The sequence below is a fragment of the Papio anubis genome, chromosome 6 (assembly GCF_008728515.1).
Source record: "Papio anubis isolate 15944 chromosome 6, Panubis1.0, whole genome shotgun sequence".
Taxonomy (NCBI): Eukaryota; Metazoa; Chordata; class Mammalia; order Primates; family Cercopithecidae; genus Papio; species Papio anubis.
Window position 1 is genome coordinate 125,994,708 of NC_044981.1, and position 21,154 is coordinate 126,015,861.

A 21,154-nucleotide genomic window follows, 5' to 3' on the forward strand; every position below is an offset into this window, starting at 1 on the left:
GCAGACAGTTCTTGGCTGTGTATCCTATCAAATGTACTGTCTATATTTGGAAAAAGCATGGGTTCCTCTACTTGGTGAACAAAACATTTACAGCTTTAACCATACAGTGTCAGGGGCTCTGTTCTCCTCGTGCTTATTCCCATACCTTGTCCCTTCCCGTTTACTTCTCTGTCTCTTTTCTGCCTCTTTCTTCCAATTTTTCCCTGGCTGGGCATCAGGATAGATTTCCCTTTCTTATTTTTGTCACTTACTCCAGACTGACAGTGGTGTTCTCTGCTAAAATTAGAAACAAAAAATATTTGCATAACTTTCTGTAGGGTCATGGATTTTAAATTTTAAAAGGCTGCAGAGTTCATTTCAAGACTACGTTGTTTCCTTTTTCTAATATTTGGTTGGTGAACAGACACTCTACTCATTTTAATTTTCGGCAGGATTGCTGCCTGGTTAGGAAAATGCCCAATCCTCCCCAAATGCGTTTTATCTGCCTTAAACTTTTGACCTTTTCTGGTCTCAAGTGGGCCATTCAGCGGCTTTCCCTTTTTCCCCTCCTTCTCCGTTGCTTCTCTGTGCTGTCTGAGTAGTTGCTATGAAATTACCTTCTGATCAGTGGAGTTTCCTGCTTGGAGTTCGCTGGGCTCCTGACCAGCTATGGGAGGAAACTAAATTTGCTAGCACAGCAGCAAAGCGTGTCAAGGTTTGGTGTCCATCTGCCTCATCGCAGCCCCTCTCACAAGGCTCCCTTTCTGTGACCAGCCCCAGCCACAGGGTTGCCAGTCTTTTCTCTAGTAAAGAGGTTGGGATCTCCTCACCCTGGTGCACATCTGTCCTGTACTTATTTTCCCATTTCAAATTCTATAGTTTTATTGTGTTGACGGTTGCTGGAACCACTGATCTGGGATGCGAGAACGATTCTCCCAGGCTCCTGGCTCCTTCCTGGCATGGCATCCTGCAGGACTGCTCTGGGAACCTTCTCTCCTCCACACAGCTCTGCCCAGACACCTGGGATCTAGTCTTCTGTCTTCCCACAGTGCCTGCTGCATGCACTCTTGCATTTTAGTGGCCAGTCTCCTGGCTGAGACTGTTCTTTTTTTTTTTTTTTTTTTTAGGTTAGTGTCTGTTTTCTGTATTCTTGTGCCTGTAGTGCTCACATGTAATAGGTGCTCTACAAGTATTTGTCCTATTCAGTCTGGCTGCCATAATAAACTCCTATAAGCGAGGTGGCGTATAAACATCAGCCATGTATTTTCTCACAGTTCGGGAGGCTAGAAAGTCCGCGATCAAGGCCCCAGCAGATCCAGCGTTTGTGAAGGCCCACTTCCTCATAAATAACTGTCTTCTCTCTGTTATCGCACGAGGCAAAAAAGGAGAGGGACCTCTCCTCTCTGGAGCTTCTCTCTGTTTTATTTTGTTTTGTTTTGTTTTGTTTTGAGACGGAGTCTTGCTTTGTCACCCAGGCTGGAGTGCAGTGGTGCAATCTCAGCTCACTGCAACCTCTGCCTCCCAGGCTCAAGCTATTCTTGTGCCTCAGCCTCTCGAGTAGCTGGAATTACAGGCATGTGCCACTATGCCTGGCTAATTTTTGTGTTTTTAGTAGAGAAAGGGTTTCGACACATTGACCAGGCTGGTCTCGAACTCCTGACCTCAGATGATCCACCCACCTTGGCTTCCTAAAGTGCTGGGATTACAGATGTGAGCCACCGTGCCTGGCCTGGAGTCTGTTTTATAGGGGCACTAATGCCATTCATGAGGGTTCCACCCTCCTAACCTAATCACTTCCCAAAGCCCTCACCTTCTAATATTGTCACCTTGGGGGTGAGGATTCCAACATATGAATTTTAGGGAACACAAAAATTGAGACCTTAGTAGTATTTATTGAATCAATAAATTAACAAATGATACCATTAATTACATTCACTGAACATATGTGAATTACGGATTTGATCATTTTCATAAATAATACCTCATGTAAGAGCTTTATTCAGAAAATCTTTTGTCTTTTGTTCTAGTTGTTATGGCCCAAAGAGAGAGCTAATTAATATATAAGATGGCATGTGCCTTGAGATTTGTGATAGGATTTACCAGTATTAAATGGCTTTATGTTTGTTGTTTCTATAAGGAAAAAAATTGTAGTCTGGTGACAATTATATATATAATTGACTGCTGACTAGTCTTTACTGTTTAAGCATGAGATAGCATGTTTATGCCACCTTATTGCAATTGGACTATCCTAATTGAAGAAATTAAAAAATACTCTATCACTCTCCACAAGATGACAGAGGACAAATGAACAAATTGAATAGTGCCATGTGCATTCTGTCCTGCTTTCTTTGGTGTCTGTAAGAACAGGATTCAAACATTATTTTCATTTTTCTCTTAAACTAATATGGATGTTTACCATGATAATAGTAGATAGAACCTATTCTTTGAAAATAGAGGGCTGGGTGCGGTGGCTCACACCTATAATGCCAGCACTTTGGAAGGTTGAGGCGGGCAGATTGCTTGAGCCCAGGAGTTTGAGACCAGCCTGGGCAATAGGGCAAAAACCTCGTCTCTACAAAAAATAGAAAAAATTAGCGGGATATGGTGGTGTGTGCCTGTAGTCCCAGCTATTCAGGAGGCTGAGGTGGGAGAATCGCTTGAGCCCACGAGGTAGAGGTTAGAGTGAGCTGTGATCATGCCACCACACTCCAGCCTGGGTGACAGAGTGATACTCTATCTCAAACTTTTAACTCATATATATATATATATGTATGTATGTATATATAGTTTTAGTGTAAAGGTTATTTTAGGAAACTTTCTTCTTTGAAGATTTTCTCAGGATCATATTATTCTTAGGTTACAATGTGGGTTTTTGTTACTGACTTTTGCCTTTTTATCTTTATTGGAACATGGTACATTCATGAATCAACTACTTGTTCGTCTTTGCCTGTATTGTTCAGCCTATATTCAGGCACATAATACTTAGTCAATAAATATTTTTTGAATGAATAAGTAAGGCTATATAGAGTAAAACTTTACTTTCAAAAGTCTATCATTTTATTTTATTTTTTTTTAGGCAGTCTCACTCTGTTGCCCAGGCTGGAGTACAGTGGCACAATCCTAGCTCACTGCAACCTTCACCTCCCAGATTCAAGTGATTCTTTTTTTTTTTTTTTTCCTCAGGGATTTTATTTTATTCTTTTAGTTTTTTTTAAATTATACTTTAAGTTCTAAGGTACATGTGCACAATGTACAGGTTTGTTATACATGTATACATGTGCCATGTTGGTGTGCTGCACCCATTAACTCGTCATTTACATTAGGTATATCTCCTAATGCTATCCCTCCCCCCACTCCCTCCCCAAAATAGGACCCGGTGTGTGATGATCCCCTTCCTGTGTCCAAGTGATGTCATTGTTCAATTCCCACCTATGAGTGAGAACATGAAGTATTTGGTTTTCTGTTCTTGCGATAGTTTGCTGAGAGTGATGGTTTCCAGCTGCATCCATGTCCCTACAAAGAACATGAACTCATCCTTTTTTATGGCTGCATAGTATTCCATGGTGTATATGTGCCACATTTTCTTAATCCAGTCTGTCATTGATGGACATTTGGGTTGATTCCAAGTCTTTGCTATTGTGAATAGTGCCGCAATAAACATACGTGTGCATGTGTCTTTATAGCAGCATGACTTATAATCCTTTGGGTATATCCCCAGTAGTGGGATGGCTGGGTCAAATGGTATTTCTAGTTCTAGATCCTTGAGGAATCGCCACACTGTTTTCCACAATGGTTGAACTAGTTTACAGTCCCACCAACAGTGTAAAAGTGTTCCTATTTCTCCACATCCTCTCCAGCATCTGTTGTTTCCTGATTTTTTAATGATTGCCATTCTAACTGGTGTGAGATGGTATCTCATTGTGGTTTTGATTTGCATTTCTCTGATGGTGAGTGATGATGAGCATTTTTTCATGTGTCTTTTGGCTGTATGAATGTCTTCTTTTGAGAAGTGTCTGTTCATATCCTTTGCCCACTTTTTGATGGGGTTGTTTGCTTTTTTCTTCTAAATGTAATTGAGTTCTTTATAGGTTCTGGATATTAGCCCATTGTCAGATGAGTAGATTGCAAAAATTTTCTCCCATTCTGTAGGTTGCCTGTTCACTCTGATGGTAGTTTCTTTTGCTGTGCAGAAGCTCTTTAGTTTAATTAGATCCCATTTGTCAATTTTGGCTTTTGTTGCTGTTGCTTTTGTTGTTTTAGACATGAAGTCCTTGCCCATGCCTATGTCCTGAATGGTATTACCTAGGTTTTCTTCTAGGGTTTTTATGGTTTTAGGTCTAACATTTAAGTCCTAATCCATCTTGAATTAATTTTCATATAAGGAGTAAGGAAAGGATTCAGTTTCAGCTTTCTACTTATGGCTAGCCAATTATCCCAGCACCATTTATTAAATAGGGAATCCTTTCCCTATTTCTTGTTTTTGTCAGGTTTGTCAAAGATCAGATGGTTGTAGATGTGTGGTATTATTTCTGAGGGCTCTGTTCTGTTCCATTGGTCTATATCTCTGTTTTGGTACCAGTACCATGCTGTTTTGGTTACTGTAGCCTTGTAGTATAGTTTGAAGTCAGGTAGCGTGATGCCTCCAGCTTTGTCCTTTTGGCTTAGGATTGTCTCGGCAATGTGGGGTCTTTTTGGTTCCATATGAACTTTAAAGCAGTTATTTCCAATTCTGTGAAGAAAGTCATTGGTAGCTTAATGGGGATGGCATTGAATCTATAAATTACCTTGGGCAGTATGGCCATTTTTACAATATTGATTCTTCCTATCCATGAGCATGGTATGTTCTTCCATTTGTTTGTGTCCTCTTTTATTTCACTGAGCAGTGGTTTGTAGTTCTCCTTGAAGAGGTCCTTTACATCCCTTGTAAGTTGGATTCCTAGGTATTTTATTCTCTTTGAAGCTATTGTGAATGGGAGTTCATTCATAATTTGGCTCTCTGTTTGTCTGTTACTGGTGTATAAGAATGCTTGTGATTTTTGCACATTGATTTTGTGTCCTGAGACTTTGCTGAAGTTGCTTGTCAGCTTAAGAAGATTTTGGGCTGAGACAATGGAGTTTTCTAAATATACAGTCATATCATCTGCAAACAGGTACAATTTGACTTCTTCTTTTCCTAACTGAATACCCTTGATTTCTTTCTCCTGCCTGATGGCCCCAGCCAGAACTTCCAACACTATGTTGAATAGGAGTGGTGAGAGAGAGCATCCCTGTCTTGTGCCAGTTTTCAAAGGGAATGCTTCCAGTTTTTGCCCATTCAGTATGATATTGGCTGTGGGTTTGTCATAAATAGCTCTTATTATTTTGAGATACGTTCCATCAATACCGAATTTATTGAGAGTTTTTAGCATGAAGGGCTGTTGAATTTTGTCAAAGGCCTTTTCTGCATCTGTTGAGATAATCATGTGGTTTTTGTCTTTGGTTTTGTTTATATGCTGGATTACGTTTATTGATTTGTGTATGTTGAACCAGCCTTGCATCCTAGGGATGAAGCCCATTTGATCATGGTGGATAAAGTTTTTGATGTGCTGCTGGATTCGGTTTGCCAGTATTTTATTGAGGATTTTTGCATCGTTGTTCATCAGGGATATTGGTCTAAAATTCTCTCTCTTTTTGTTGTATCTCTGACAGGCTTTGGTATCAGGATGATGTTGGCCTCGTAAAGTGAGTTAGAGAGGATTCCCTCTTTTTCTATTGATTGGAATAGTTTCAGAAGGAATAGTACCAACTCATCTTTGTACTTCTGGTAGAATTCGACTGTGAATCCATCTGGTCCTGGACTTTTTTTGATTGGTAGGCTATTAATTATTGCCTCAATTTCAGAGCCTACTATTGGTCTATTCAGGGATTCAGCTTCTTCCTGGTTTAGTCTTGGGAGAGTGTAAGTGCCCAGGAAATTATCCATTTCTTCTATGTTTTCTAGTTTATTTGCATAGAGGTGTTTATAGTATTCTCTGATGGTAGTTTGTATTTCTGTGGGGTCGGTGGTGATATCCCCTTTATCATTTTTTATTGCATCTATTTCATTCTTCTCTCTTTTCTTCTTTATTAGTCTTGCTAGCGGTCTATCAATTTTGTTGATCTTTTCAAAAAAGCAGCTCCTGGATTCATTGATTTTTTGTAGGGTTTTTTGTGTCTCTATCTCCTTCAGTTCTGCTCTGATCTTAGTTATTTCTTGCCTTCTGCTAGGTTTCGAATGTGTTTGCTCTTGCTTCTCTAGTTCTTTTAATTGTGATGTTAAGAGTGTCAATTTTAGATCTTTCCTGCTTCCTCTTGTGGGCATTTAGTGCTATAAATTTCCCTCAACACACTGCTTTAAATGTGCCCCAGAGATTCTGGTATGTTGTATCTTTGTTCTCATTGGTTTCAAAGAACATCTTTATTTCCGCCTTCATTTCGTTATGTATCCAGTAGTCATTCAGGAGCAGGTTGTTCAGTTTCCATGAGGTTGAGTGGTTTTGAGTGAGTTTCTTAGTCCTGAGTTCTAGTTTGATTACACTGTGGTCTAAGAGACAGTTTGTTATAATTTCTGTTCTTTTACATTTGCTGAGGAGTGCTTTACTTCCAACTATGTGGTCAATTTTGGAATAAGTGCGATATGGTGCTGAGAAGAATCTATATTCTGTGGATTTGGGGTGGAGAGTTCTGTAGATGTCTATTAGGTCCGCTTGGTGCAGAGTTGAGTTCAATTCCTGGATATCCTTGTTAACTTTCTGTCTCGTTGATCTGTCTAATGTTGACAGTGGGGTGTTAAAGTCTCCCATTACTATTATGGGAGTCTAAGTCTCTTTGTAAGTCGCTAAGGACTTGCTTTATGAATCTTGGTGCTCCTGTGTTGGGTGCATATATATTTAGGATAATTAGCTCTTCCTGATGAATTGATCCCTTTACCATTATGTAATGGCCTTCTTTGTCTCTTTTGATCTTTGATGGTTTAAAGTCTGTTTTATCAGAGACTAGGATTGCAACCCCTGCTTTTTTTTGTTCTCCGTTTGCTTGGTAGATCGTCCTCCATCCCTTTGTTTTGAGCCTGTGTGTGTCTCTGCATGTGAGATGGGTCTTCTGAATACAGCAAACTCATGGGTCTTGACTCTTTATCCAATTTGCCAGTCTGTGTCTTTTAATTGGAGCATTTAGTCCATTTACATTTAAGGTTAATATTGTTATGTGTGAACTTGATCCTGTCATTATGATATTAGCTGGTTATTTTGCTCATTAGTTGATGCAGTTTCTTCCTAGCATCGATGGACTTTACATTTTGACATGTTTTTGCAATGGCTGGTACCTGTTGTTCCTTTCTATGTTGAGTGCTTCCTTCGGGATCTCTTGTAGGGCAGGCCTGGTGGTGACAAAATCTCTAAGCGTTTGCTTATCTGTAAAGGATTTTGTTTTTCCTTCACTTATGAAGCTTAGTTTGGCTGGATATGAAATTCTGGGTGTAAAATTCTTTTCTTTAAGAATGTTGAATATTGGCCCCCACTCTCTTCTGGCTTGAAGAGTTTCTGCTGAGAGATCCACTGTTAGTCTGATGGGCTTCCCTTTGTGCGTAACCTGACCTTTCTCTCTAGCTGCCCTTAACATTTTTTCCTTCATTTGAACTTTGGTGACTCTGACAATTATGTGTCTTGGAGTTGCTCTTCTCGAGGAGAATCTTTGTGGCATTCTCTGTATTTCCTGAATCTGAATGTTGGCCTGCCTTACTAGTCTGGGGAGGTTCTCCTGGATGATACCCTGCAGAGTGTTTTCCAACTTGGTTCCATTTTCCCCATCACTTTCAGGTACACCAATCAGATGTAGATTTGGTCTTGTCACATAATCCCATATTTCTTGGAGGCTTTGTTCATTTCTTTTTACTCTTTTTTCTCTCCACTTCTCTTCTCGCTTCATTTCATTCATCTGATCTTCAGTCGCTGATACTCCTTCTTCCAGTTGATCAAGTCAGTTACTGAAGCTTGTGCATTTGTCACGTAGTTCTTGTGTTATGGTTTTCATCTCTATCAGTTCTTTTAAGGTCTTCTCTGCATTGATTATTCTAGTTATCCATTCATCCATTCTTTTTTCAGGGTTTTTAGTTTCTTTGAGTTGGTTACATAGTTCCTCCTTTAGCTCTGAGAAGTTTGACTGAAGCCTTCTTCTCTCAACTCGTCAAAGTCATTCTCCGTCCAGCTTTGTTCCGTTGCTGGCGATGAGCTGCGTTCCTTTGGAGGGGGAGATGCGCTCTGATTTTTTGAATTTCCAGTTTTTCTGCCCTGGTTTTTCCCCATCTTTGTGGTTTTATCTGCCTTTGGTCTTTGATAATGGTGACGTACTGATGGGGTTTTGGTGTGGGTATCCTTTCTGTTTGTTAGTTTTCCTTCTAACAGTCAGGACCCTCAGCTGTAGGTCTGTTGGAATTTGCCTGAGGTCCACTCCGGACCCTGTTTGCCTCGGTATCAGTAGCGGAGGCTGCAGAAGATAGAATATTGCTGAACAGCGAGTGTTGCTGTCTGATTCTTGCTCTGGAAGCTTCGTCTCAGGGGTGTACCCAGCCGTGTGAGGTGTGAGGTGTCGGTGTGCACCTAGTGGGGGATGTCTCCCAGTTAGGCTACTCAGGGGTCAGGGACCCACTTGAGCAGGCAGTCTGTCCGTTCTCCAATCTCAACCTCCATGCTGGGAGATCCACTGCTCTCTTCAAAGCTGTCAGACAGTGGCATTTTCAGGTTCAAGGGATTCTTGTGCCTCAGCCTCCTGAATCGGGATTATAGGTGCCTGCCACCACACCTAGCTAATTTTTTTGTATTTTTGACAGAAACAGAGCTTCACCATGTTGGCCAGATTGGTCTCAAACTTCTGGCCTCAAGTGATCTGCCTGCCTTGGCCTCCCAAAGGACTGGGATTACAGGTGTGAGCCACTGTGCCTGGCCAAAAGTCTGTATTTAATACAGGTTTGGCACATGGAAACATAGGCAGAAACAGGATTCCTACTGTGAATGTAAGATGTGTAAAAACTCAAAATACATTTTAATTTTCTCAGATAGACTTATAGTTTTAATCAAGGCAGAATACACTGAAACCTAATAATTGATTCCTTGTAAATTATTAAAGTATAAACAGAGCCTTCACTTATGAATTTGTCGTTTGCTTCCTGCTCGTTTCTATTTTATTGATTTTTCTGATCCATAGGTAAAGGAGGGGTAAAGATGATTTGCTTCTGAAGTCTAAGAATCTAGATCTGGATTCACTGCCCACACTGCAAAAATGATTTGGCATGCCACTTGAAAGTGGTTGAGGGGGTGGGCAAGGCCCATGGCTTTTTTAAAAAAATGGGAAACGAAAGATACATTTATGAATTTGAAGTCCTGGAAGAATGTCTCTGAGAGGTATAAATGCAGTGTAAATTCAGAGACTGTTTTCATTTTCATTCAGTTTTCATCATATATAAAGTTATGAGACTTTAAAAAATCTATCATAGGAACATCATAAAGGATAAAAATTAGTCAAAATAATAAAAAAGAAAAACTGCAAGGCTTTGTTCTGTAATGATTTTTTGTAGTGCTCTAAAATATTATATAAGAACAAATTTGCAGAGGCAAAGAAGATTACTTTTAAAAGGCATGAAGATTGTTGAACCTTAAATTTTAGTATGATGTGATGACATTGATTTGCAGTGTATCTAAGAGAAAGTAAAATCAGAATAGCATTTGTTCCTAAATTACTAAAGAGCCTAATGTACTCTCAGTATTTTAGCAAAAGTCATGCATTGGGTGCTGGTATTAAAATAAGCTTTAGTTATTTACAGAAAGGCTATTTAGTTCTAATACTTTTATATAACTCTCCTATTACCACTTTGCCACTTTAAATGGTTTTATTTTTGTGTTCCCTAAAATATATTCAGATATTTCAGGTATGAAAAGAAGTCTCTAAGATCTATAAAATGAGCCTGGGCACGGTGGCTCACAACTGTAATCCAGCATTTTGAGAGGCTGAGGCAGGTGGATCATCTGAGGTCAGGAGTTCCAGACCAGCCTGACCAACATGGTAAAACCCCATCTCTACTAAAAACAAAAAAATTACTGGGCATGGTGGTGCATGCCTGTAATCCCAGCTACTTGTGAGGCTGAGGCAGGAGAATCGCTTGAACCCGGGAGGTGGAGGTTGCAGTAAGCCAAGACTGTGCCATTAATAATATATAATATATAATATAACATATAATATTAGATAATATATTAATATAATATTAGATAATAATTATTGAATATTAATATATTATTAAATAAATAAATAAATAAAAATAATAAAATAAATCTATAAAATGAGTTCTCTGATTAATATGTCTGTTGATCTTCTCATATTTCTAATTGGTAAACACAGTAATCGAAAGGAGTCTTGCTAATTATTATGAACATTATTCACAAATCTGTAGTGCTATCTGACTAGACAGACAGCTCATAAATTCTTGCTTCCCAACACAGAAACATCTCCCTTGAGCTTATTTCTCCAAAAACCCAGCCCTGACTCTCTTACTTCCTGTAAACGGTGTTGAAACTGAGATGCTGTTATAGTTGTATTTGGCTGGGTTGCTAAGGAATTCCACAATCTTTTCCTGGAACTTATTTTCTTGAAAAGTCCTAGAGGTAGGTATGTAGTCAGAAAATAAACTAAGGCAAAGCATCTCTTGATTATTACGCAGGGCTCTTGCCCCACATCCCAGCGTAAAACTCTGGTGAGCCAGGCTGCAACCCTATGACATCTTCCCTGAACTTGGTGACTTGAATGGTCTAGAAACAAAGCAGGCCAAAGTCTTCCTATCAATTTCTACTGCAGCACTGAAAACCTGAGTTTTCTCAGGTCTTCACCTTGATTTGCTGGAAAACCAGAGATGCTGGAAAGCCAAAATGAGCTTTACTTCTGAGCCTCGTGTGGTTCTGAAGAGAAAGCCTATGCACACTTGAGAAAGTGTCTCTTGGAGTCTTGGGGTCAGTCTTCCTAATGAGATGGAAGAGGAAAAGGAGACCTTATCCACATGCACTGGGCCATCAGCCCCTCAGTGCTGACAATTCTCTGATAATCTAGAAAAAGCGACTCATGTTACTCACCTAAGTCTTGCAAGTGTCTTTCTCCCATCAGTTTTTGGAAACTGTCTTCTGATGAATCAGCAGGGCCTTTAATCATTCAATAGTATGACCTTCAGGCTTAATTTTCCTTGACAAGAGGGTAAAGGGGCTGACCACTCCTTTTCTCTTGAAGAATTATTCTCTCATTATTTAGGACACTTATGATAAAAAGGTGAGTACAACACAGGCAGTACCCTTCCGGGAGGCGGAGGTTGCTGTGAGCTGAGATCGTGCCACTGCAGAGTACAGTGCGAGACTCTGTCTCGACAACAACAAAAAGGCAATACCCTTAAGGAGCTTCTAGTCTATTTGGAAAGATATATTCAAAGAGATCGTTTCATTGCACTCTGACTCAGCTGTATAGCATCCATGCCCAGCTCAATGAAAATGACCTACATTTTGGTTTTTTGAGACAGGCCTGGCTGTGTCGTGTAGGCTGGAGTGCAGAGGTACCATCTCAACTTACTGCAGCCTCTGCCTCCCAGGCTCAAGTGATCCTCCCACCTCAGTCTCCCGAGTAGCTAGGACTGTAGGCGTGCACTACCATGCCTGGCTTATTTTTTTTTTTTTTTCTTTTGAGACGGGGTTCGCCATGTTGCCTAGGCTCGTCTTGAACTCCTGGGCTCAAGCAATCTGCCCATTTTGGCCTCTCAAAGTGTGACAGTGACTTTCAAGTACATATTTCTAGCCCATTCTTCTCTCCTTAGTTCCATTTCTACTTTTCCACCAATCTGCTGAACATATTTTTCAACTTCCAATTTTAATGTCATAATTTTTTCCTTTTAACTTACACCCCTTTGCTTACCAGTGATAGTGTCTTCTCTCTAGTCACCCTGACTGGAAATCTCAGTGTCATCTTTGTCTCCTTGCTTCTTATTCATCTGTTCATCTAATGAGTGCCTTCTATATGCGAGATACTATTCTAGCCTGTGTGTTTAGGGTAAGCCTGGAGCAGAGGGCAAGTCTAGGGAAACAGTCATTAAAAAAGTAGCTTTTCAACTTTAACTTTTTTTTTTTTTTTTTGGAGACAGAGCCTCACTCTGTCACCCAGGCTGGAGTGCACTGGCAAGATCATGGCTCACTGCAGCCTTGACCTCCCAGGCTCTTAGCTGTGACCACAGGCATGTGCCACCATGCCCAGCTAATTATTTTATTTTATTATATTTTTTGTAGAGTCGGAGTCTCACTATGTTGCCCAGGCTGATCTTGAACTCCTGGGCTCAGGCGATCCTCCTGCCTGGGCCTCCCAAAGTGTTGGGACTACAGGCATGAGCCACTGTACCATGGCTGCTTTTCAGCTATTGAATTACAAATTATGTGCTCAAAGGGAAGTTTAGAGGGCTAGAAGAGGAGACCCCATGTCTGAGGGCCTAGGTGAAGAGTGAGGGGCATTTCTTGGGGTGGGGGAAGCAGGGAAGAGCTGAGTTGTGCATGAGGATCTAGGAGGAAGCCAGGGGCAGAGAGGAGCTGGATGAGGCTGGAGAGGGAGGCAGGAACACAGTTAAGCAGGGCATTAGAGACTAAAGTGAAGGGTTTTCGGCCTCTTTCTAAGCCATTAAAGGTTTTTTCATGTAAGAGAATGTCATTATCAGCTTAGCATTTTTTTAAGAGATCAACATGAATTTTGTGTTGCGAATGGAGTGGAGTTGCATGCGTTAGGAGACCAGATGGGCCATATAGATAGAGAAGAGTAAATGGACTCAACAGGAAGTAGAATTGATGGGACTTCATGATTCACTGGATTGAGGAGGAGACGACAGCCTCATATTTCTGGAATGGGCAACTGTGTGAATAGAATAATGGTTTCCCCAACATCTGAAGCATCTAGATCTTGTCAGTGGGCCCCAGGAATGTGCCTCAGCCCTGTTTCCTCCTTTCCATCTGCACTGCCATCCTTCTTCCCTAGGCTGCCGAGGACCTCCCTTGAGGTGTCCTCTGCAGATTTGCTTCTCTCTAGTCCAGCACATGGGTGTCCTGTTCTTCTGGAAGCATTCTTCTGGACATCTTACTGTGCCCATGCAAAACCTTTGATCACTCTCCCTTTTCTGCAGATTAAGCATACGGTGGGGGAGCCCTACAATCCACCTTCCAACAGGATTTTCTGTTCTGTTCCTTTTCTTTCTCTCTCCCTTCCTTCCTTCCCCCCTTCCTTCCTTCCTTCCTTCCTTCCTTCCTTCTCTTCTCTTCTCTTCTCTTCTCTTCTCTTCTCTTCTCTTCTCTTCTCTTCTCTTCTCTTCTCTTCTCTTCTCTTTTCTTTTCTTTTCTTTCTTTTTAGAGCGGTCTCTCTCTGTTGCCCAGGCTGGAGTGCAGTGGTGCATGCCATCACCGCTTGCTGCAGTCTCAAACTCCCCAGCTCAAGTGTTCCACCTGCCTCAGCCTTCCAAGTGGCTAGGACTATAGACATGTGCCACCACATCTGGTGAATTTTTTGTATTTTTAGTAGAAACAGGGTTTCACCATGTTGCCCAGGCTGGTGTTGAATTCCTGGGCTCAAGCAATTCCCCCGTGTCAGCTTCCCAAAGTGCTGGATTACAGGTGTGAGCCACTGCACCCAGCCTGGGGATTTTCTTTTCTTTCTTTCTTTTTTTTTTTTCTTTTTGAGATTGAGTCTCACTCTGTCACCCAGACCAGGGAGCAGTGGCATGATCTTGGCTTACTGCATCCTCCACCTCCTTCAAGTGATTCTCCTGCCTCAGCCTCCTGAGTAGCTGGGATTACAGGCACCTGCTACCAGGCCCAGGTAATTTTTGTATTTTTAGTAGAGACGGGGTTTCATCATGCTGCCCGGACTGGTGTTGAACTCCTGGACTCAAGCGATTCTCTGTGTCAGCCTCCCGAAGTGCTGGATTACAGGTGTGAGTCACTGCACCTAGCCTCGGATTTTCTAGTACTCCTTCTCTTCCACCAAACTGAACTCGCTGCTTCTCACAAACACCTTTCAGTTTCCCACATCTGCCCTAAATGTGCTCATCCCTTCAGCAGGGCTGCATTCTCCCTTTATTTCAAAGCCCTGTCTGACGCTGCTGTTCTCCTTGTGCACCATCTACCCTCAAGTGCATCCTCTTTGCCTGTCTTGTGGCATTTGGGGCTTTGAGACAGGCCTTAGCATTATTTATGATGATAAGCTACCTGAGGTCTGATTCATCTTTGTATTTCACTCAGACCTAGTACAAATGCCTGAATGAGACATGATGGGATATTTGTGGAGAGTGAATAAGCATTCAGTGGATACTTTTTCACCTCACCCAAGAATAATTAATTTTCAGGTAATTTAAAGTCCATCTATTTAACACCATGCCTTACTTTTTAAAGTATTTTAACAAGATTATCAAAATGCTTTCTGGTCCTTTTAGATTCTGGAAAAAAAAATACATATATATATATGTTTGTATCTGTGGTAATGTTCCCCTGCTGCCACAGAATTTCCCTTTATAACTTGGCAAGGCCAAGAGAGATTCATGCTCCATCCTTACCATTCTGCATGCTGTACCCAAGGTGTTTTCATGCACACCATGGGGACCCACACTGTTGCTGCCTAATGTTAGGTTCATATACTTTTGTAGTAAAAGAAAGTAGGGAATTCCATGTGTTCACTTGAAAAAAAGTGGTAAAGGCCTATTATTGTTTTAATGGACTGACAACTCAGATGTATTTAAATACAGTCTTCCCATGTTAAAAACAAAAGTACTTAAAGTGTAGACATTCTTTTTTTATAGCATCTGTGGGTCCTGAAGTGCGTGTTAGAAAAATATCATGCAATAAACAGGCAGAGAAACAAATTAATAGTGGGTTCCTGTTGGGATAAGTACCAGAAAGGAAAGATAAAGTGTTGGAGGGCACAGAGGTAGGCTAGAGTTAGGGATTATAAATTTGGGGATGGGGCATGGGGGCAAGAACTATGGGGTGGTGGTGTTGGTAACCAGGCCTGAGTGGTGTGAAGGAGCCATGCAGAGATCTGGGAGGAGTGTGTACCAGGCAGAGGGAGCAGAGCCTGTCTTCTAAAAGCTGACCTTTGCAATTGCAGTCTGACCCCTTCTTCTTTCCCCTCCAGCCATTGTCCCAGCCATGCTGAATTTCTGCCCTTTCACAGCTCTGTGCTTTTGCATAACTGCCTTTGTCTGGAGTGCCCTTCATCTTCTTCCTGCAGTAAAGTCACATTCAGAACCCAGCTAAAGGCTGGGCGCAGTGGCTCACGCCTGTAATCTCAGCACTTTGGGAGGCTGAGGCAGGCAGATCACCCAAGGTCAGGAGTTCGAGACCAGCCTGGCCAACATGGCGAAACCGCATCTCTACTAAAAATACAAAAATTAGCTGGGTGTGGTGGCATGAGCCTGTAATCCTAGCTACTTGGGGGGCTGAAGTAGGAGAACTGCTTGAACCCAGGAGGTGGAGGTTGCAGTGAGCCAAGATCGTGCCATTGCACTCCAGCCTGGAAGACAGAGCAAGACTCCATCTCAAAAACAAAAACAAAAAAGAACCCAGCTGAAATGGCAGATATGACCCACCTGCCCAGCCACCTCCCCCTCCTCCTCCTCAGGGAGAGCTGGGCTCTCTGACTGTGTTGCTTCCTCGGTGCCATTCCTGTTTCTAATACAGTCCTTATTGATCTGAGTGGTAGGTGGTGTGTTTAAAGTCTCCTCCCCCACTAACTGTAAGTCCTTAAGAACAGGAACTATGACTTGATCATTTCTGTGTGCCAGGGCCTAGAACCTTGCCTGGAACAGGGTAGGTGCTGACTCATTGTGGAGTGTGTGAATGAATGAGGGAGAGAGGGAACAGGGGAAGGAAGGATGGAAGTAGGAATGAGAGGAGGCAGAGAACGAATGTAAAAAATTTTTTTTGAACTATGAAGCACACCGAGAAGAAGACTCTAGAAAGAAAAGTAAATTAAGATGACTTAAAAAATAATACCAGAGATGTTTCTATAAATTTAACTAGAACCCAACTGATTACTGTGGTCACTGGGATTCTATCAAGCCATAAATCAAACTGAAAGTTCACCTATGTCTAAAGGGTGGCAACCTTCCGAAAGTAGGAGTGGCTTGGCTTCGTTCTTTTAAGTTCGTGTGTTTTCAATATTTTACATGTTTGGTGGCTTCGATTACAAGAATGCAAGCCTAAATCTACTTTCTGTATAACCACATCCCTTTAGCAGCCTGCATTGGCAAATCATACTCTGGGCCAGAAAAAGAGAAGCATACCAATATGCTTTCTTCCTCTTAAGCAGTCTTCACAGTTTTTCTAGGCTGAGGTCACATCTTTAAACTTCATAAAACATTACTGCCTGATTGTTGAGTGGGATGGGAAGGAGTGTTTAATTCAGCACCTGCAAGCTGCAACTGCCAGCAGATTTCTGCATTGAGACACATTTTGGTGTTTGTGTATGCATAGGATAGAAGGAAGAAATAAGCAGGCCTTTATCAGTATGTTCTTTTGTAAAGATCATTACTAGATTTGACCAAAGTTCTCACAACCATATTTAACAGTCTATCAGTGCTTTCTTGAGTGTTTCCTTAATGCTAGTAAATTCTAACTCTCACAAATTCCGATGGGCTACAGCAGTGCCATCTGGAATTTAGTTCCTTTTACTAATCTGTGATTTAAACATCAGAAAGATATTGCCGTAATCCCCAAATAAACACTTAACATGTGTGGGAAGATTCAGGATAATGGGCCTTCTGATGACCTAATAAAAAATGAAGGTGGTAAAATCATAAGCCAAAAAAGCAGCCAGAGCCCAGAGAGAAGCAGAGATTATGAGCAGATTTGTGCAATGAAATCTTCATTAGAGCAAAAGAATGCTATTCTGGGATGAAGTGGTCAAAAAGTGGGGAAGAAACAACTCACTGGGGTTATAAGTCATGAGAAAATTTGACCTCAGAAGAGGCCCAAAAGAGAGGAACATATTCTGTGGTTAGTCATTCTGATGAGCTGAGTTGAGAAGTTATTTCAGAAAAAATTTCAGAAGAAACTCAGAACTTTTAACATCCCAAAATACTAAGTAGGAATATTTGTGGAAAATTTTGCATTTTGTAGTTGATCCTTAGGAGCAGGAGACAATTGTGTAAACACACTGCAGGTCTAGGACTCAGGATGACTTTCTTTAGAAGGAGGAAGAAAATGAAATGTATGAGAATGACAGGATCTTTACAAGTTTAATACCTTTCTCCATCATTTGAAACAAAAGATAAATTGGGGTAAAAGGCTGAACTTTTTCATCTAGATTCAGAAATACTTTCAAAAAGCAACATATTCTAAATCTATCTAAAGATGCTACATGATCTTGTCAAAAAGGTAATTTGACAAATTATTTTTAACAACAAAAATACTCAAGTGCGACATGAACAATTCACCCCTTCATTGTTGAAGAGAACTGTTGGTTCTCAGCAGTCCTGCAGAACACCTCAGTGGCATGAGAAGAGGTATTTATGGTCTTTTAGAGATCTACAGGAAATGTTTTTGAACTAATCTGTATTAACTACTGAAAAACTGGGAGGACAAGGCCGGGTGCGGTGGCTCACACCTGTAATCCCAGCACTTTGGGAGGCCGAGGCGGGCAGATCGCTTGAGGCCAGGAGTTCGAGACCAGCCTGGCCAATACGGTGAAACCCTGTCTTTACTAAAAATACAAAAATTAGCCAGGCATGCTGGTGCACTCCTGTAATCCCAGCTACTCGAGAGGCTGGAGCAGGAGAATCGCTCAAACCTGGGAAGCGGAGGTTACAATGAGCCGAGATCATGCCATTGCACTCCAGCCTGGGTGACAGAGCGAGACTCCATCTTAAAAAAATAACAAAACTGGAAGGATGGAAGGCCAATGGGGTGTGGAGAGAGGGTGGCCACACCTTGTCTCTAATTTCTGCTTTGATGAGTACCTTGGGCAAGGGCATTTGGATAATGACTGGTTGTTTGCAGGTTTATATGTTGGAGGAGGAGGAATTTGAAAGCAGCATCAGTAGGTGGTTTACCGATATAGCTGCTCACCATGAGCGTTAAATACTGGGTGGATGAGTGTTGCAAAGCACAGCCTGCCCCAGGTTCCTCCTTGTGCTTCCTTCATCCCTGGCTGCTGACTTCCAGCCTTATTCATCCTGGTCCTCAGTCATTCAGTCGACGTCCATGTGGGCTTATAGACGTCAGATGAATTAGACTTGCCCCCTGCCTGAAAGTTCACATTCTGTTGGACAAGACTGATAAAACAAAATGACAGATTTTAAGTTCGTGGTAATTGCAAACTAGATGTGGTGCTGTGGGTGGCAGGAAATCTCGTAGGAGGCAATGTTTGAGCCCTCTGTTTTGGGAGATGAATGAGCATTCCCTAGGTGCTGATGATGAGCATTTCATTTTGAAGAAGGTTATCTGGCCGTGGGTGTGACAGTGGTCCTGAGATATTGGAGTCATATTAGACAGCAGCACCTGCCAACAGAGTATCATGGAGGCATTGTGTTTTCACTGGCGACCTTAACGCCCCCTAATGGATTCCTTTTTTTTTTTTTTTTGAGACAGAGTTTCACTCTTGCCCAGGCTGGAGTGCAGTAGCATGATCTCGGCTTACTACAACCTCTGCCTCCCAGGTTCAAGTGATTCTCCTACCACAGCCTCCCGAGTAGCTGGGATTACAGGCACATGCCACCACGCCCGGCTAATTTGTGTATTTTTAGTGGAGATGGAGTTTCACCATGTTGGCCAGGCTGGTCTCAAACTCCTGACCTCAAGTGAGCCACTAACAACCCTGACATTTTCTTCTCCAGGTTACAACAGCTTTGGCCTCTCAAAGTACTGGGCTTATAGGCGTGACCCACTGTGCCAGCCAGCCCTAATAATTAAGGCAATTTGACTATAACTTTTGAACATATTATGTAGTTTTCTGTCTTGTTCCAGTTTTATTTCTTAACTAAAATCATGAATTTGTCTACAACTTTATGTAAAAGATGCTGAGTAAAACAACAGCCACTGGCTTTCTTCTCCTTAATTATCCAAAATAAATTGCATGTACAGGTATCCAAGAGCCTTAATCAGTGTTAATCTAGTTAAAACTACCTAATTAAAGCTGTTTTAAAATATTTTACACTCATTTCTTAGAAGTTTTTCTCTTACCTTTGACCACAATTTCTACAAAACACATGCTTCAACTTTTAACTTTTAAAAATTTGCCTTCAAGTTTTAATTCTTTATTGTACCATGCCAGGTGTTAAATTCTGCAATTTAATTGCATCTTTATTCTTCAAAAAACTAACCTTATTGATATCTTGTAATCTTTTATATATTTTCTCATGTTTTATTTGCCCTGTGTCTTTTCTTTGCATATGTTTTGTGAAGAACACTCCCCCATTTTTTTAGAACAATTTTTCTTCAATTTTTTTTTTCTAAACAAATACATATTTGTGTGAGCATACACATATAGATATTTTGGGGGATTTTAACCCATTTATGACTGAGGTTGCAAGTTTTTGAATTTTTGCGATCAGACCTTGGTGGTGACCTTGAGCAGTAGGATACAAATAACTCCTACATGCTTGGCTTGGCATTCCAATAATGGAACACTAGGTATAAATTAATATGAGTCGTTAACAAGGTTCAAATGTGACTATGTAGTGATAAATATTGACATTTTTCCAAGTGCTTCCTTTATCTGAATACACTTGAGAAGCTTGTCAACCGAGATATCCACACCTGATTCAGAAAGGTGAGATTAAGTCAACTGAATAAGGATGTGAAACGGATAATATTGTACACTCTATGCCTACATGGACACATTCACAGCTCTACAAATGACTCAAGGAATATTGCTTTGTTTAGGATTTCTCACTTTGGGGCAGAAAATGGAAATTTTTTTTTTTTTAAGAGATTTGGCATCTTGAAATCCATCTCTTAGACCATGGTAATAAAAATGGCCTCCAAAGAACCACCATATATCTGATAGACCTGGGTTTTTACATATAGCAATATTTGCCCTGTTGGCTAAAGTTGGCTTCATTGTATGCTGAAAGCATTCCTTTTTACCCTGTTTATGGATTTACGATATGGCCACTGCTTGGAGATTGCTTGATAATAGTCTACACCCTTGCTACTCAAAGTGTGGTCCCTACACAGCAGCATGGCATCACCTGAGTGCTTATGAGAAAGGTAATCATCATTCCTGTGTCACACAACTTAATCAGAATCTGTTATTTGACACAATATGCTGGTGATTCATGTACACATTAAATTTGAGAACACTCGTCTGAGCTCACTATTTTTGCCTCGTAATCTCCTACTTATTCTTCAATCCATTGTTTTTAATCTGCCAATCTTGCAAAAAACGCTCATGACCTGTTAATACTAACATGCACAAGTCTTCTGAGCCTTTGCTGTACGTTTTCAGCATATACTATTGTGGTGGGTTTTCCGTTCTGTTGGTTCCTTTTAGAGTTATACTTTGTTTCACCCCAGAAAATTCTTTTAATGGGCATTTGCTCCTCGTACATTCTTTGGCCAGAGTGTGTCTAGACAGCACCCATATTAACAGGACTAGAAGCCCTGTTGCCCTGTGAAGGGACTAGAGATGTTGTAACCTGGAGAAGAAAATGTCAGGGATGCCAAGATTGCTGTTCTTAAGTCTGAAGGTTTCTGGAGGAGAAGGAATTTGAGTTTTTCAGTGAAGCTTTAGGAAAGCAGAAAATAGAAGCAATGGGCCAGACATAGAAGCTCATAGCTGTAATCCCAGCACTTTGGGAGGCCAAGGCAGAAGGATTGCTTAAGACCAGAAGTTCAAAACCAGCCTGGGCAACATAGCAAGATCCTGCCTCTACAAAGATTTAAAAGTTAGCTGGACATCGTGGCACATGCTTATAATCCTAGATACTAGGGAGGCTGAGGTGGGAGGATCCCTTGAGCCAAGGAGTTTGAGGCTGCAGTGAGCTATGATTGAGAGAGCAAGGCCCTGTCTCTAAAAAAAAAACAAAAGAAAGAAAGAAAATTGAAGCAGTGAATGATTAGAAGTTAGAGAGAGACAGATTTTGCATTTGTATAAAAAAAATTTTTAA

General features: G+C 41.2%; 1 protein-coding gene across 4 annotated transcripts in view; it reads left to right on the forward strand.

Moving 5' to 3' along the window:
- Window positions 1–21,154, forward strand: part of MAP3K5 (mitogen-activated protein kinase kinase kinase 5) — a 244,162-nt gene that overhangs the window by 31,206 nt on the left and 191,802 nt on the right. The window lies entirely within an intron of this gene.